Source organism: Staurois parvus, unplaced genomic scaffold (assembly GCF_062004578.1).
Source record: "Staurois parvus isolate SC_StPar_1 unplaced genomic scaffold, SC_StPar_1.0 ptg000072l, whole genome shotgun sequence".
Lineage (NCBI taxonomy): Eukaryota > Metazoa > Chordata > Amphibia > Anura > Ranidae > Staurois > Staurois parvus.
In genome coordinates, this window is record NW_028317868.1 from 248815 (window position 1) to 266232 (window position 17418).

General features: G+C 45.4%; 1 protein-coding gene across 1 annotated transcript in view; it reads left to right on the top strand.

Moving 5' to 3' along the window:
• LOC149469378 (uncharacterized) overlaps window positions 1-17418 on the top strand; it is a 68614-nt gene that overhangs the window by 20492 nt on the left and 30704 nt on the right. The window lies entirely within an intron of this gene.

Below are 17418 nucleotides of genomic sequence, written 5' to 3' on the forward strand. Positions count from 1 at the left end.
ACCACCTCCCCCTTACTCCCCCTCTCTGTTGGGGTCCCTCAAGGCTCTGTCCTTGGGCCCCTTCTCTTCTCCATCTACACCTCCTCCCTTGGCCAACTCATACACTCTCACGGCTTCAACTACCACCTCTATGCCGACGACACACAAATCTATCTCTCAACCCCCCACCTCACCCCCTCGGTCTCCGTCCGAATCACACACCTACTGAGCGACATATCAGACTGGATGTCGCTCCACTTCCTTAAACTGAATCTCTCCAAAACCGAGTTTCTTGTCTTCCCCCCAGCCCGAACCCCACCCCCCATTGACTTCTCCATCACATCCAACAACGCCAATATCAAACCCGCCCTGCAGGCCAGAGTACTTGGTGTCATTCTGGACTCCAACCTATCCTTCCAGCCCCAAGTCCAATCTTTAACAAACTCGTGCAGACTCCGCCTCCGCAACATGCAGACTCCACCTCCGCAACATGCAGACTCCGCCTCCGCAACATGCAGACTCCACCTCCACAACATCGCCAAAATCCACACGTTCCTAACCCCAGAAACCACTAAACAGCTCATCCACTCCCTCATCATATCACGACTTGACTACTGCAACTCCCTCCTCACTGGCCTGCCTCGCCGCTGGCTATCCCCGCTTCAGTCGATCCTGAATACGGCTGCCAGACTCATTCACCTTTCCAACCGCTCCGTTTCCGCCACCCCCCTCTGCCAATCCCTCCACTGACCTCCACACCCCTCTGCCAATCCCTACACTGGCTTCCGATTGCGCAACAGATCAAATTTAAAATCCTAACACTGACGTACAAAGCTGTCCACCATACTGCCCCGAACTACATCACTGACCTAATTTCCAAGTACCGCCCAGCACGCACACTCCGCTCCTCACAAGACCTTCTTCACTCTAGTTCCCTGGTCTCCTCCTCCCATGCCCGCCTCCAGGACTTCTCCAGGGTGTCACCCATCCTCTGGAACTCACTTCCCCAACCCATCAGATTATCACTCTCCTCTCCTTTAGGCGCACCCTGAAAACCCTTCTCTTCATGGAAGCCTACCCCCTGCTATCTTGACCGACCTCCTCCACTCTTCCTACCACTCCATCCCCCACAGCTATCTCCTCCTGTACCACTATCCCATCCCTTCTAAATTGTAAGCTCGAAAGAGCAGGGCCCTCGATCCCCTCATGTTTTGCATTGTATTGGTATTGTTCTGTCACATGTTCTGTCCCCCTTTGTAATGTACAGCGCTGAGTGAACTATCGGCGCTTTATAAATACTGTATAATAATAATAATAATAAAGGGCTACATAAAGTTGCTTTCTATTTTTAATGTTCATTACTAAATATATCTTATGAATAGAAAGAATATGTACAGCATTATCTACAGTATTTTTTAATCAAATGCTTTTATTAATAAAGTTTCTAAGTGCGCACAGTATTCCCAACATTCAGCCCAGACAATGGAGTCATACATTCTCACGTATAGGCAGTTGTGGCACTGTTACAGATCATACAGAACAATAACTTGCTTTGTCTATGGTGTCACTTTTACCTTTTATAAACAAATGAACAGAGAAAAGAAGAAACAGCCTAGAACAATTCAGCTGTACACGGCAAGTAACTCCCCCCAGTACATACAGTTGTGTTCAAAATAATAGCAGTGTGATGATAAAAGTGACTAAAGCTGAAAATCCTTCTAATAGCTTTTATTTCCATCCACACAAATGCATTGGGAACACGACACATTCTATTCCAAATCACAACATGAAGAAAAATATATCAAATTTGTGTTGTTCCTCTAAAAAAATGGAAGAAAAGTGAATATTAGACGGTTCAAAAAAATCGCAGTGTTTGTATTCTTCTTTACAAACTCCAACATTCACTATATAAACTGAGAAATGTTTGAAGATTTTGCTTTCCTTTGAATGACTTCATGAATATTTGGTTGTAGTCGCACTGTTTCTGAGAACTGCTGTACATCTGTGTTGCATGGAGTCACCCAACTTCTGGCCCCTGTGATCAGGTATTCCAGCCCAGGATGATTGGACCACATTCCACAGTTCTTCTCTATTTCTTGGTTTGGCCTCAGAAACTGCATTTTTGATGTCACCCCACAAGTTTTCTATTGGATGAAGATCCGGGGATTGGGCTGGCCACTCCATAACGTCCATCTTGTTGGTCTGGAACCAAGATGTTGCCCGTTTACTGGTGTGTTTGGTGTCGTTGTCTTGTTGGAACACCCATTTCAAAGGCATTTCCTCTTCAGCATAAGGCAGCATGACCTCTTCAAGTATTCTGATGTATTCAAACTGATCCATGATCCCTGGCATGCGATAAATAGGCCCAACACCGTAGTATGAGAAACATCCCCATATCATGATGCTTGCACCACCATGCTTCACTGTCTTCACAGTGTACTGTGGCTTGAATTCAGTGTTTGGGGGTCGTCTGACAAACTGTCTCCGCCCACTAGACCCAAAAAGAACAATCTTACTTTCATCAGTCCACAAAATGTTGCACCATTTCTCTTTAGGCCGGTCAATGTGCTCTTTGGCAGATTGTAACCTCTTCAGCACACGTCTTTTTTCCAACAGTGGGACTTTGCGGGGACTTCTTGCAGATAGCTTGGCTTCACATAGGCGTCTTCTAATTGTAACAGTCCTCACAGGGAACGTCACACCTTCTTTCATCTTCCTGGAGCTGATTGTTGGCTGAGTCCGCCCCATTTTGGCTATTCTTCTATCCATTCCAATGGTAGTTTTTCGCTTTCTTCTACGTCTTTCAGGTTTTGGTTGCCATTTTAAAGCATTTGTGATCTTTTTAGCTGAGCAGCCGATCATTTTCTGCACTTCTTTATATGTTTTCCCCTCTCCAATCAACTTTTTAATCAAGGTACGCTGTTCTCCTGAACAATGTCTGGAACGACCCATTTTCCTCAGAATTTCAGAGAGAAATGCACTGTAACCAGCATGTACAACATTTGCTGCCTTCCTTCCTTAAATAAGGGCAATAATTGCCACCTGTTTATCAAAGAATGAATGACCTCACTAATAGAACTCCACACTGCTATTATTTTGAACACGCCCCTTTCAATGAGTGATTCAATGACACAGAATCAGCAGCATGCATGTCATGATTTTTGGGTCTGTTGGATTTCTATTACTCTACTACACCTGCTAGGAAATTATTTGCCATGTAGAAATATAATTTCTACCAAAAACTGTGATTGATCCGGTTAGTGATGTCTGACTGCTATTATTTTGAACACAACTGTACATAGAAAGCTGACACCGTTCAATGAGGCCCGTGTCTACAGGATCATACCCCAAGTATCAGTCTCCCATGTAGTCACCATTCAGTAGGATACAACTGGCCGTTCTCCTTCTATGGGGCTAAAAGAGCTAAGATTTTAAAAGCCTATGAAGAACTAACTAGGAGTGAGCAAGGAGTATCCAGCCAGTGCTGCCAGACATACATCTCCTGGGAGAATTACAATGTTGGTAAGTTAGTTTTCACATGTTAATGTGGAGATCACCTGCTCAATCCACTGTTGTCTGCTGGGAGTTTGAGATGATAGCCAAGATCGGGATATTTTTTATGGTCAAGCAGCCTCACTATTGCTATATGACTTGTAATAGGAGGAGGTGTAAATAATTCCTCCTCTATTGAGACCAAGAGGCACACCCGAGGAATATTGAACACCAACATTACAATACTGGTCATATTGTTCCACTTTTTGAATAATTTTGGACATCTCCAAAACGTGTATCAAATCCTCGACAACACCACTACAATTGGGGTCATAAGGGGAAATCCCTCCTGTCCTAGCTGAACAATTGAGCTGGAGTCCTGAAAGATCTATGCAAAAGAAATGACTGAGTTTCTGTGAAGAGGACAGAGAGATGAGAGGTATGGAGGTCACAATCACCTCCCACCACTCTCTCTTATTTTCTCTGTTTCCCATTTCTTTCTATAAGTCTTCGGTAAGAGTCAAAAGACGGGAATAAATAGATGAGAGATCATGCCTTTCCCACTGGTGTCATCTGAAGCCCATTAACAAGTGTGAGAGTGATGTGAAATCTGTATCTGATGGAAGTAGCAACCGATGGATGGGATCTAATGTGTCTACTAAGTCCCACCTGGTAAGATGTTGAAGTTGGGCAGCTATAATATAAAGTCTAACATTTGGTATTGCTAGGCCTCCTTGGTCTTCACCATACTGTAGAGTAGTGAGTTTGATTCTAGCTGACGGCTTCTTCTAAATGAGCTCCCCAAACTGGGAGTCTATACTGGAGAACCACTTACGAGGTGTCCACATGGGAGAATTGTGGAGTATATAGAGGAATTGTGGGGTCCATATCTTCTCTTGTTCATAGATGTTATTGGAAAGAGATAATAGTTTTATGTGTTTCCAGTGCCGGCATCTTCAGTGTGGGCACCCAGCTGTGACAGCTTGCGGCTTCATAGCCGGGTGCCCACTGAGCATGTGCGAGTATCTCTGTGCTTTGTGAATGGTCCTGTAGTCTTCTAGGACCTTTCATGTGTCCCAGAAGACTACAGGGAGGGAGGGGGGAGGACAATGTCCGCTTCTGATCACCTAGGTGATTGCAGCAGAAGTGGGAGCGGGTACCTGCCAATTTTGGTTACCCCCCCAAAAGGTGCCAGTGGGGTCCTTAACCACTTGCCTACCAGGCACTTATATCCCCTTCCTTACCAGGCCAATTTTCAGCTTTCAGTGTTGTCGCACTTTAAATGACAATTGCGCGGTCATGCAACATTGTACTCATATGAAATTTTTATAATTTTTTTTCACACAAATAGAGCTTTCTTTTGGTGGTATTTACTCCCCGTTGGGTGTTTTATTTTTAGTGCTATAAACAAAAAAAGAGCAAAACATTTGAAAAAAAAGTTCTTTGTTTCTATTATAAAATTTTGCAAACAGGTCATTTTTCTCCTTCACTGATGTGCGTTGATGAGGCGGCACTGATGGGCACTGATAGGCAGCACTGATGGGCACTGATAGGCGGCACTGATTACACGGATTAGAGACTAACCGTTTTTATATTTCATGTATGCACTTTGAAACGTCAACTTGGGACGTTTATCACATCTATACTCCACCATACTCCTCAGTGCGTGCATTTATTTATGTCACTATAACTGATATGGAGATCATAGTTGGTCACTTTTATATTATCCATTGTATCTAGATACATTTCATTCATGATATTTATGATTTTACATTTTTTTCATACCTTTAGCGCTGCGTGTGTTTTATTTATTATTGATTAGAGGGTTTTGAGGTTCTTACCTTTCATGCCAGCTGCTCCATTTCTATATTTATCCAGCGCTCATTTTATCTTATTGGATGAGGCAGCACTGATGAGCTGGCACTGTTAGGCGGCACTGATGAGCTGGCACTGTTAGGCGGCACTGATGAGCTGGCACTGTTAGGCGGCACTGATGATGGGAACGGATAGTCACTGATAGGCAGCACTGGTGGGCACTGACAGGCGGCACTGATGAGCTGGCACTGTTAGGCGGCACTGATGATGGGCACCACATGTGAAGGTGGGTAACTGCTTCATAGCAGCCATGGAAACAAGTCAGGGATTAGTATGGAATGAATGCAGTAATCTGGGCAGGGACCAGGTACCTGAGGGGAGAGGTCTTTCCTATAGGCAGCACTGGTCACACATATATATATTAGGGCATCAACTCTTGTCAGCGTCAGCTCTGAGGAAAGGGACACGTCCCCGAAATGCATCAGCAGGCTGACAGCACAACCAGTCGGACTCTCTGACATCAGTTTGGGCCATCACTGTGGCTTTTTAGGCTTTTTCATGTACATATTCTGTGATTATGTTTTTTGTCTTTTTTATTTTTTTTTTTAAATAAAGCTTGGATAATGCGCTAGGTGTTTGCACCGCCTGTGTGACTTTTTTCTTTTTTACCAGAGCATGAGAGTTTTGTGGTTAGTCTCCATGGCTACTATATTTTGGGAGGATTTCCAAATGTAGATTTAAATCCCATTCCCACTTGGATGTATATGGTATGAAGTGTAAGGTGGTGGAGCTGGTAGCTGTGTATATAAGGTGGAAATCAAACCTCTGACATGGGGGTCACATTTACATACGTGTTCAAACCTTGTCATGTCTGGGAGGGAGGGGGTTGGTGTGTAAGTAGGAGGAACAAAAGTGATTGATCTGAAGATATCTAAAACTTTCAGGTCTAGATATTTTGTGGGAGTCACATAGGGTTTGGAAGGGTATAAAGGAGTCTGGTGTTGAACTAGACTAGCTCTAGGACAAGCATGAAAAGAAGATGGAGGCGTCCATGCCGGATAAAAGCCTGGATGGAGGAGGTATGCCATGAGTGGGTTATGGGGTGACTGTAAGGTGTATCAGAACTTAGACTGTCCCAGATAGATGGGTAGTGTTGAGTAATTGGGTGTTGGAGTGAGCGATGGTCTCTGGAGTGTAGCCATAGTAAATTGGCAACTGATAAGGGGTCACAATCTACTGACTCTATAGTGACACATGGGGGGGGGGTCACTTTTACTGCATGATATTTAGGGAGTTGAGCAAGATGTGCAGCTTGGAAATATTTTGCAAAGTTCGGAAGCCCCAGACCACTCTAAGTTTCGGTGAGGTACGGATAGACCTGAGCAGATGCAGTTTAATAGTGCCCCATACATAAGTGGTGCCGTGACACTAATATGCAGAGGAAAAAGGAAGGTATATATATGGGTAGGACCCAAAAAAGATATAATATTTTGGAAAGAATTGTCATTTTTTACAACCGTGATACAACTCATCCATGAGAGGGGTAGTTTGGACCAGGATGTCATAAGATTGGTAAGGTGTGTTAACATAGGAGGGTAGTTAGTAGAATATAGAATATTGAGGTCTGCCATCAGCTTGGGTCCTAAATCTGGAATATATTGACTGGACCAAGAGAAGGGTGGAGGACGTTGTAGTTGTGACACAGTTAAGGAGGGTAGAGAGATATTAAGAGCTGTAGACTTTTTGGGATTCACAACCAGGTCCGAAATCACTGCAAATTGGTCCAGGCATTGGAGAAGGTTGGGTGCTGAGATCAAAGGAGAAGACATGAAGAGGAGATTGTCATCAGAGAAAAAGCATAACTTATGATGATGACCGCCAAGTTCTAATCCTTTAATATTTGTGTTAGTTCTTATCAGCTGTGCTAAAGGTTCATTCGCTAGAAAAGGAGGGGGGGGGGCAAGGGGCAGCCTTGCCTCATTCCCCTTTGTATGGAAATAAAGTCTGACTTGTAACCCACGTACCTCAAGTAAGCCCTTGGGGGGGTGTAAAGGGGTGATATCCATTGGAGTCAAAGGCTTTTTTTATGTCTAAGGAAAGGAAACAGCCGGGTATGCGGCGTATGCAAGCTGCATGTTCTAGCAAAATCACTCTGTGGTCTCGGCTTGGCAGTGGGGGGTTAAAACCCATCTGATCCTTGTGTATCAAGGTGCCTATGATGGAGTTCAGCCATGCAGATAGGATTTTTCTAGGATTTTAACATCCAAGTTAAGAAGGAAGATTGGTGTGTAATGAAGCCATGTGGTGTGATCTGATTGGGGTGCAGGTAGCATAGAAATGACTGCTGTTAGGGAGTCTGAGCAGAAAGAATAACCTTTGAGTAAGGCATTAAATGCATTAACCAATAAAGGTGGAAGGAGGTTAGTAAATATTTGGAATATAGGGCTGTAAGCTGTCTGGGCCAGGCCGCTTATTAGACTTTAGGGACTTGATGGAGTTCGGGACCTCAAGTTCTGTAATAGGTGTTTCCAGGGAAGAACATTGAGAAGCTGAGAGTGTTGGTAGAGATAGGCTTGAGAAAAGTCCAGTGGCCTGCGATTCATCATAGGAGCCGGTCTCAGAGTATAATTCTGCTAGATGTTTGTGGAAGACCTGTAATATTTTATTAGGATGGCTGGTGTGTGAAGTTTTTGTAATCTTTAAATGGACAAGTCTGTGTGTGTGGTCTGAGGTTCGCAGTCCCAGGGCTAGAAAAGTGTCAGGTTTGTTTGCGTTCATATAATGTTCATGCCTGGATTGGCGTAGAATTTTTTCATCTGATTCTGTCAAGAAAACACCTATTTCTAGCCTGGACTTGTCCAGGACAATCTATGAGAAGGTGAGGGGTCTGATTGGAAGGCTTTGTTGGCCTGGTGAAATGAGGTTTCTAAGCGGTGATGGATTGCTCGCTGTCCTTTCTTGAGATGTGAGGCTTGGCTGATACAGGCTCCTCTAATTACAGACTTATGGGCTTCCCAAAAGGTCAGGAGAGAGATGTCATCAGTTGTGTTATGTGTCAGGTATTCTTTGATGGCTAGTCCAATGTCCAGTCTGTGGGATGGGTGGGCCATTTAGACTCCATGTAGTGCTAGTTTGTTGGGGTACTAAGGAGGAGAAGGTCAAGAGGACAGCTTTGTGACCAGTCCAGGGGTAAGGTATGATGGTTCAGGATAGGAGGGCTGGGGACATACCTCTAGTCAGAAATTTATGGTCAATGTGGAAGAAAGTTTTCTGTGGATATGAGTAGTATGTATAGTGTCTTCTAGCTGGGTTAGCTTCTTGCCATGTGTCTATGAGAGAGCGTTGTTGGAGTTGTTGCTGGAAGGAGGATGTGGATGGATAAGAGGTTATGGGGGTGTCACGGTATGGGAGCCTGCCAATTATTAATCCCCTTATTAATGCCTTGTATCACATGCCCTCAGAGTCCTGCTCTGTATTGTTCCAATTGTCCCCTGTGTCACTGGCCAAATGGTCTAATTAAATTACTCTGGACCCCTCCTCCCTTCCCCCTCATGCCAAATTCCTGAACTCTCTGGACAGGACCCATTGCCATGGTAACCCGACAGGAAGTATCCGGTTACCAGCTCAATACTTAAGAGAGAGCAAGGAAACCCCCCCCCCCCCCCCCCCGTGTGTTCTCCTGGCTGTGTGTGAGAGGTAAGGCTGTGCTGAGCGCCAGCTCCCCGTCCTCCTCCTCATCTCCTGGACTGTATGTGCTGCCTGGAATCCCTGCTCGGCTGTCCCCGTGAATCTGCCTGGATCTATCCCCTGCCTGGACTGAACCCCTTGTTCTCCGTGAGTACCTGCTTCCCCACTGTTACCTGAACTGTTACGGTGGTGACTCCAGGCACCCCTCTCCTGTGTCGGACTACCCCTGTTACAGGGACACCCCCTTGGCTCTCCTAGTGGACTATAAGTGGGTGGGGACCCTCGTTACCCTTTAGTGGCAAATCCACCCTGTCTGCCACCCCCCGTATTGAAGGACTGCCGTCTGTTTGTCTCAATAAAGCTTTGTGCATCGGTCATCCTCTCTGTGTGTTCTGTCCTGCCTTTCCTCCGTCACAGGGGGATTTGTCTAAAAAGGGATAAACTAGCTGATTGGAATTGCCACATAGTAAAAGTGTACCTAATTTATGGGAATCTATTACTTGTAGCAAATGGGAGTTATAATTACAATTGCTGCATAGTATGAAGCTATAGTGACCTCTGAGGTCAAGGAGGTGACCCATTAGAAAATATAATGGCTCTCTGGGTCCCAGATCCCTGCCTTGGGTGTAAAGGGAGTAGAGCAGTGGAAAGCTTTGAGTACACCTGTGTGTTTAGTTGCGGCAGAAGCCATATAAACCTGTGGGTAGGAAGAGCTGAGATATTTTGGCATATGGCTGGCAGTGAAATGAGTCTCCTGCAGGCACACCACATGTGCTTTGGCAGAGGCAAAGGATTTGAAGGCCTTCATTTTTTTATTCCCCGAACATTCAGGGTACGTATATTTATTGGAGCCATGATAAAGGACAGATGCAAAGCTGATTGTAGGTGTTGCATCATGGCGAGATCATCACCCCTGGGACAGGAATAAGAGAAAGAAAGGAAAAAAGAGGAAGAAGCAAGGTTAGTAAAGAGAGAAATGTCTGACAAAACAGGTCAGGAGGCCAAAAGGCCATGATGTGAAAACAGGTAGGTTGTCCATCTGTCTATGTCACTGGGATATAAATGGACGGGAAGAAAACAGTCCTGGGCAGGCCCAACTCGGGCTACCAAGGAAAATGTGGGGGAGCAGTGAACATCTTCAGAAGCCAAAGAGGCCAAAAAACAGGATATTAAACATCTGTTGTATAGAGGAGTCAGGCCAAGGATAGACTATTGGGATGAAGATGTCAGCCTGCAGATATAAGCAGTTGGTAAGTGTATGCATTGTTCAAAGAGGCTATGCTTGGCTGGGTATCATGGGCATTAAACAGCATTAGACCACAGCTGGATGAAAGGGTGATCCGTTTGTTATTTTGTTGTCCAGCTATTGGTAGAAGGTTTAGCTAACAGCATTGAGCTGTTAGTTGCAAAAATTGTAGAATTATACTACATATATATTTTGTTTACAAACGTTTTTATTTTTTAAGAAATAGACTTCAAAATGGCATTACAGCTTCAAATAGAATATACAAGAGAAACAAGGAACAACTGCAGTATTCATTTCAAAGTTGAAATTATGTAGAATAAAGGGAAAAAGAGAAAAGAAAAAAAAGAGAAAAGAAATTTAGTACATGAGCAATATAGGTAGAGAGGGAGGCAGAGTTATAAAACGATCAACAAAGTAACTCAATCAATCAAAGCATAAATGGTCCTTATTGATCTAGTAAATGCCTGTGAGTTCTCCAAAGTTCCCATTTTCTGTCAAAAAATGCATCTTATCCAATAGAGTATAATGAATTCTCTCCATGAGCATCACCGCATCAACTCTGCAGAACTGTGGTCAACGGTACTGTGAGGGATTTCCAATGGAGGGCAATAGCCCATAGGGTGGATATACAAATGCTATGTATTAGCCTCATAACCTCAGTCTGAACTCCCGAGATAGGGGCTCCCAGTAGGCAGGACTGCATAGACAGATGCACCGCAGCACCTGCCACTGCAGAGGCAACTTCAGAACCTTTGCGTCACACCAATGAGAGGCTTGGGCAGGCCCAAAATATATGCACTAGAGTATCAGCAAGGCCACAGCCCCAGAAACAAAGGTGGGACATCCCTGGATACATGGCGTGTAGTCTAGATGGGGTATGATACCATCTGGTTATTACTTTGAGGGCCGTCTCACGGACAGAAAGATCTAGAGCTCTTACACACATTATCCACCATGGAATCCCAATCCTCATCAAAAAAAGTGACATCACTATCAGCCTCCCATTTCTGTCTATAAAGAGGGGGTGAGGGAAAGAAAGGAACCATAAATTGGCGATACAAATCTGAAATAAGACCCCTGCCCCTAGGAGAGTCACGGCTAATACATTCAAAAAATGAAATCGGAGATGAAGACGTAAGACCAAAATGTGAATTAAAAAAATATTTAATCTGTCGATAATGATAATATTCACAAAGCAGAATACCAAAAAGTATGCGTAGCATCTCAAAAGTGATACAAGATCCTCCTCTCTGAAAGTCAGATGACCTAATAAAGGACCTATCATACCACCAACGGAATACCTGTGAAGATGAGAATGCTGCAATAAAATTTGGGTCACCAAAAAATGATGAACCTGGTGAGACAGAGGAGACAAGATTCAATTTAAGTTTATAACGGGACCAAAACATCAATGATTGGGCAACAATGGAGTTATAGAGCAATAACGAGCGGGGGGGGGGGGGTATTTTGGACCATAATACACGTGGTAAATAGAAAGGATGTATAGACTGAGATTCAAATCTGATCCATGGGACCTGGGAAGTAATAGTCACCCATTGTGATAGCTATGCGAAACGGGCTGACAGGTAGTAAAGCCAGAAATTGGGGAGACCTAGGCCTCCCACCCATTGTGACCGGTAGAGGACCGATGAAGTAAAACGAGGGCGTTTGTTACGCCAAATAAAATTATTAATAATCCATTGAAAGCGATCTAAGAACGTTTATGAGACAGGGATTGGGAGTGATCTAAATAAAGTAATTTAGGGAAGACATTCATTGTTACTGCCGTGACTCTGCCCAAGAATGAGATAGGGGATCCATGCCAGATCTTCAATAGAGGTGAGAGGCGTGACACACATGGTGGCCAATTAGCAGCAAATAATTTTGAGTATCTGGGGGTGAGGTTTATACCTAGGTATGAAATCTGATCTGTGGCCCAACGAAATGGAAAAGAATTGCGGAGAGATGCACCCAGGGAATCAGGAACATTAATAGGCAGAACTACTGATTTAGTAAAATTTACAGTAAGACCTGATACTGTTACAAAGTCATTCAATAATGAGCAGAAGTCAGGCAATGACACCAACAGTTTAGTAAGGAAAAGCATAACATCATCTGCATACATACAAATTGTGAAATGTGAACCAATAATGGGGAACCAGAAATGTCTGAGTGTGATTATTGCAATTGCCAAGGGTTCCAAAACAAGCGCCAATAATAAGGGTGAAAGAGGACAACCCTGACGGGTACCTCCGCCTAGTGTACAAAATACAGAATTGCAGCCTGGAAGTCTTATTCTTGTTTTGGGGGGAGTCATACAAAGCATGTACACCAGACAGAAATTCATCACTAAAGCCCATCTTCTGCAGTAATGAAAACAAGTATGGCCAGAGGACACTATCAAAGGCCTTGTTAATGTCCCAGCTCAGCAACAAAACTTCTTTAGAATGCAAATTGGCGTCCTAAATAACATTTAATGTGAGAGGAATATTGTCCGTGATAAGTCTGCCTGGGATAAATCCCGATTGGTCCGGTGAGACCAAAGAGGAGATAATAGGGGCCAACCGATCTGCCAGAATGTGGCTAAATAATTTCAGATCATTGTTCATCACTGAGATTGGTCTATAGTTTTGAGGTAAATGATGGTCTTTCAGGGGTTTAGGTAATAGAGACAGGTTAGCCAAGAGTATCTCCTCAGGAAACCTACCGCCCTGCAAAACATCATTGAATAATGACATCAAAGAGGGAGCCAATGTAGGAGCAAAATGTTTATAATAACTGGCCGTGAACCCATCAGGGCCGGTGCTGTGGAAGTTCTGAGTGCGCTAATCACACAGGATATTTCCTTCAAAGTGCATGGGGCATTGGGAGAGGATATCTGAGAGGGTGAGAGAACAGGGAGGGGTATAGAATCAAGCCATGAGCCATTTAAGGAAGCAGAAGTTGGTTGCGGGGGAGCTAACAGGGTGGAATAAAATTTTTCAAAAATACCCAGGACTTCACGAGGAAGAGAGGAGATACTGCCGGATTTAGTACGTAACTTGTAGATATGTGGGGGTCGTATTGAAAGGTTTAATTTAAAAACCCTACTAGAGTAAAACCTTTTCTTACTCTCTGGGAATGTCCTCTTTTTATGGGCTGTACATTCCAGAGCCTCCTCGAGACCTGGACCAAAAAGATTATCACCAATAAAGGGTAAGGCACAAAGGTGCAGTTTGAATGCTGAGTTCCCTGCCCAGGTTTTTAACCAAAATGCCCTTTTAGCTGAATTCACTAGGGCAGAGTTTTGAGCCGCTAGCTTAACTGATTTGGCCGAGGCATCCACAAGGAAACCAACTGCTTTAAACAGCAAAGGAAATTATTTATTTATTTCAGGTACTTATATAGTGCTGTCAGTTTACGCAGCGCTTTACATATATATTGTACATTCCCATCAGTCCCCGCCCCCGAGGAGCGTACAATCTAAGGTCCCTAACTCACATTCATACATACACATACTAGGGACAATTTTGACATCAGCCAATTAACCTACCAGCATGTCTTTGGAGTGTGGGAGGAAACCGGAGTACCCAGAGGAAACCCATGCAGGCACAGGGAGAACATGTAAACTCCAAGCAGGTGGTGCCGTGGCTGGGATTCGAACCAACAACCCGTGTACTGCCAGATGGAAGTGCTAACCATTTAGCCACTGTGCTGCCCTATATTTCACAATTTGCTGCCTGGAGGTTCCTGCCAAAAGATGCGACTAACTGGGTAAGCCAGCATTCCAGATTTCTGGTGACACAGGTAGACGATAAAGTTGGCCTAAAGCTGATGGAAGTGGAATACCAGGCCCTGCGGAGTAAGACTTCACCCCTCTTATACATAGGGTCCTTCATGGCCCCCATATCTTCAAATGCTAAGTCCATCCTTTTAGAAACTTTAGATAAGGGGGTGTCTAATTTCTGAACCTTGTTCCATTGCTGGGACCCGTTATCCTAAAAAGGAAACCTCGTTTCAAGGTTACTTGAGAAAAAGGGTCTCCTCTCAGGGCTTTCCCATTCCTGCCTAATGGTATCAACCAGGGAACTATGGACTGGAAAGACACTAGTCTTTCTAGCATGCAAACCTTGATACATGAGGTCATGCTTAGATAGGCAAACATCCTCCTCCTCGATCTCTAAGGTTTTGTAGATAACTTTAAGGAGGTCGTCCACATCTTCCAGGGGCAATTTGTTCCTGAAACCTCTGGAGGAGCAAACTTCACCATCCTCCTCTTATGAGCATGAATCTACTCGTGAGGAAGCAAGAGACCTAAGATCCTCCTCCGGGTCCTCCCCCCCTCTTAATGCACCTGCTACCTACAAACCCACCGATTGGGTCCAAGGATCCAGTGGCGACTGCATTTTTCCAATGGGGATCTAAAGGATACACTACCACCTCCCCCCTCTCTGTTGGGGTCCCTCAAGGCTCTGTCCTTGGGCCCCTTCTCTTCTCCATCTACACCTCCTCCCTTGGCTAACTGATACACTCCCACAGCTTCAACTACCACCGTATAGCCGACGACACGCAAATCTATCTCTCGACCCCTCGCCTCACCCCTTCAGTCTCCGCCGAATCACCAGCCTACTGAACGACATATCAGATTGGATGTCACTCCACTTCCTTAAACTGAACCTCTCCAAAACCGAGCTCCTAGTCTTCCCCCCAGCCCGGACCCCACCCCCCACTGACTTCTCCATCACGCCCAACCATGCCACCATCAAGCCCACCCCGCAAGCCAGAGTACTTGGTGTCATACTAGACTCCAATCTATCCTTCCAGCCCCAAGTCCAATCGCTAACAAACTCAAGCAGACTCCACCTCCGCAACATCGCCAAAATCCGCTCGTTCCTAACCCCAGAAACCACCAAACAGCTCATCCACTCCCTTATCATATCACGACTCGACTACTGCAACTCCCTCCTCACTGGCCTGCCTCGCCGCTGGTTATCCCCGCTTCAGTCAATCCTGAATACGGCTGCCAGACTCATCCACCTCACCAACCGCTCCGCTTCTGCCACCCCCCTCTGCCAATCCCTCCACTGGCCTCCACCCCTCTCTGCCAATCCCTCCACTGGCTTCCGATTGCCCAACGGATCAAATTCAGAATGCTAACACTGACGTACAAAGCTGTCAATAGTTCTGCCCAAACTACATCACCGACCTAATATCCATCTACCACCCAAAACATATGTTTTGCTCCTCACAAGACCGCCTTCTCTCTAGTTCCCTGATCTCCTCCTCCCATGCTCGCCTCCAGGACTTCTCCAGGGCATCACCCATCCTCTGGAACTCCCTACCCCAATCCATCAGACTATCACCCACTCTCCTCTCCTTTAGGCGCACCCTAAAAACCCACCTCTTCAGGGAAGCATACCCCACCCTCTGCTAACTGCCGATCTCCTCCACTCCTCCTACCATTCCAACCCACAGCTTTTCCTCCCATACTACTATCCCCTCCCTCCTAGATTGAAAGCTCCAAGGAGCAGGGCCCTTGAACCCCTTGTGTATCACATTGTATTGTTATTGTACTGTCTCATGTACTGTCTCCCATTGTAATGTACAGCGCTGAGCGAACTGTTGGCGCTTTATAAATACTGTATAATAATAATAATAATAATAATAAAAGGATTGAAATGTAGACAACATGTCATCCTTAATGGAGGTGAGCACTTTATGGCAGGCTGTAAATGACTTATCCTTAATTAGGCTAGCCACACAATTGCAGCATAAGGGTTTTTCCCAAGCTGAACCCAATTTAGCTGCACAAACTGCACACTTCTTCTTGGGGGTCTGACTCTGCACCTTGTCCTGGACTTTAACATACAATGAGCAAGAAAAGACACAATACAGAAAATAATCATCACAGGGCCCCTCATACAAAACCACTGTGCTGGGGGAGCAAGAAAAGGTAGTGTGCCCACCAGGGTCAGCAAGAGGGATCAGAGTCCCCAAGCTTACCTTAGAGGAGCCAGTGCCTGAAGGACCAGAGTCTGCCTGAGAAGTGCCAGCGCCTTCCATCCATCCCTCTTGGTGTAGAGCCAAAGGCTCTGCTGGGTCTGTACACAAGACTGGCTGCAGTGCTAATATGGAGACTGGAACCACGAGTCTCTGGCGCCTGTCAATGACGTCACCGCAGCCGTAACTTCCGGTTCCTGAACAGCACCCAGAAGTTGCGGGTACTTGCACGCCTGCTTGGCAGTCACTCTGCCCCATTGTGCATCGGATGCTGGAGCCCCCCCCCCCTCGGGAAGGACAACGACAGGCATCAAAGGTCCTGGACCCCTCATGACACCCCCGATGATGGTCATCATCCACTGAGGCATGGAAGGACATCAGGAGCGCAGCCCCACTTTTCCTGAAGGGATTGCGTTGAGCAGGAGGAAGTAAGCCAGACCAGGATCCACCAGCAACCTCTAGGGCCCAGGACTTCCAGACAATCAGTTCCTTGATGACTGCACCCATCCTTGCAGAGGAAACACTAAAAACTCAGGAGGGAGGCCTGGTGGTCCGCCTTTTATAGTACTGTGCTTATGTGTTTCCTGTCCCAGAGGGAGGAGCTCTGTCTCAGGAAGGCTGTCCTGGAGGACGTTTGGAGAAATGAACATTAGAATAACTGAGAGACAAAAGCCAGAAATAGATCAGTGGCTGCATGCACGCCTCATTGTTAGGCTGCAGGTAGAGAGGCAGAGATGAGGCAGGATTTATCATGAAATACAAATTAAAGTGTATTATTATCAAAACAGCCAAGAATATTTCACAAGGTCTGAAAAGTATGTAAGTCATCGAGTTATTCCCCAATTTAAGAAGAAGAGCATAACTGCAGGTAGTAAATGTAAGAGAGGAGTTGCAGATGATACGATGGTGGGTAGTATGTACAGGAGAGGAGTGCGGGGGGTATGACAGTGATCGGTACGTACAGGAGAGGAGTGTGGAGGTATGACAGTGATCGGTATGTACAGGAGAGGAGTGTGGAGGTATGACAGTGTTTGGTATGTACAGGAGAGGAGTGCGGAGGTATGACAGTGATGGGTATGTACAGGAGAGGAGTACGGAGGTATGACAGTGATCGGTATGTACAGGAGAGGAGTACGGAGGTATGACAGTGATCGGTATGTACAGGAGAGGAGTGTGGAGGTATGAAAGTGATGGGTATGTACAGGAGAGGAGTGTGGGGG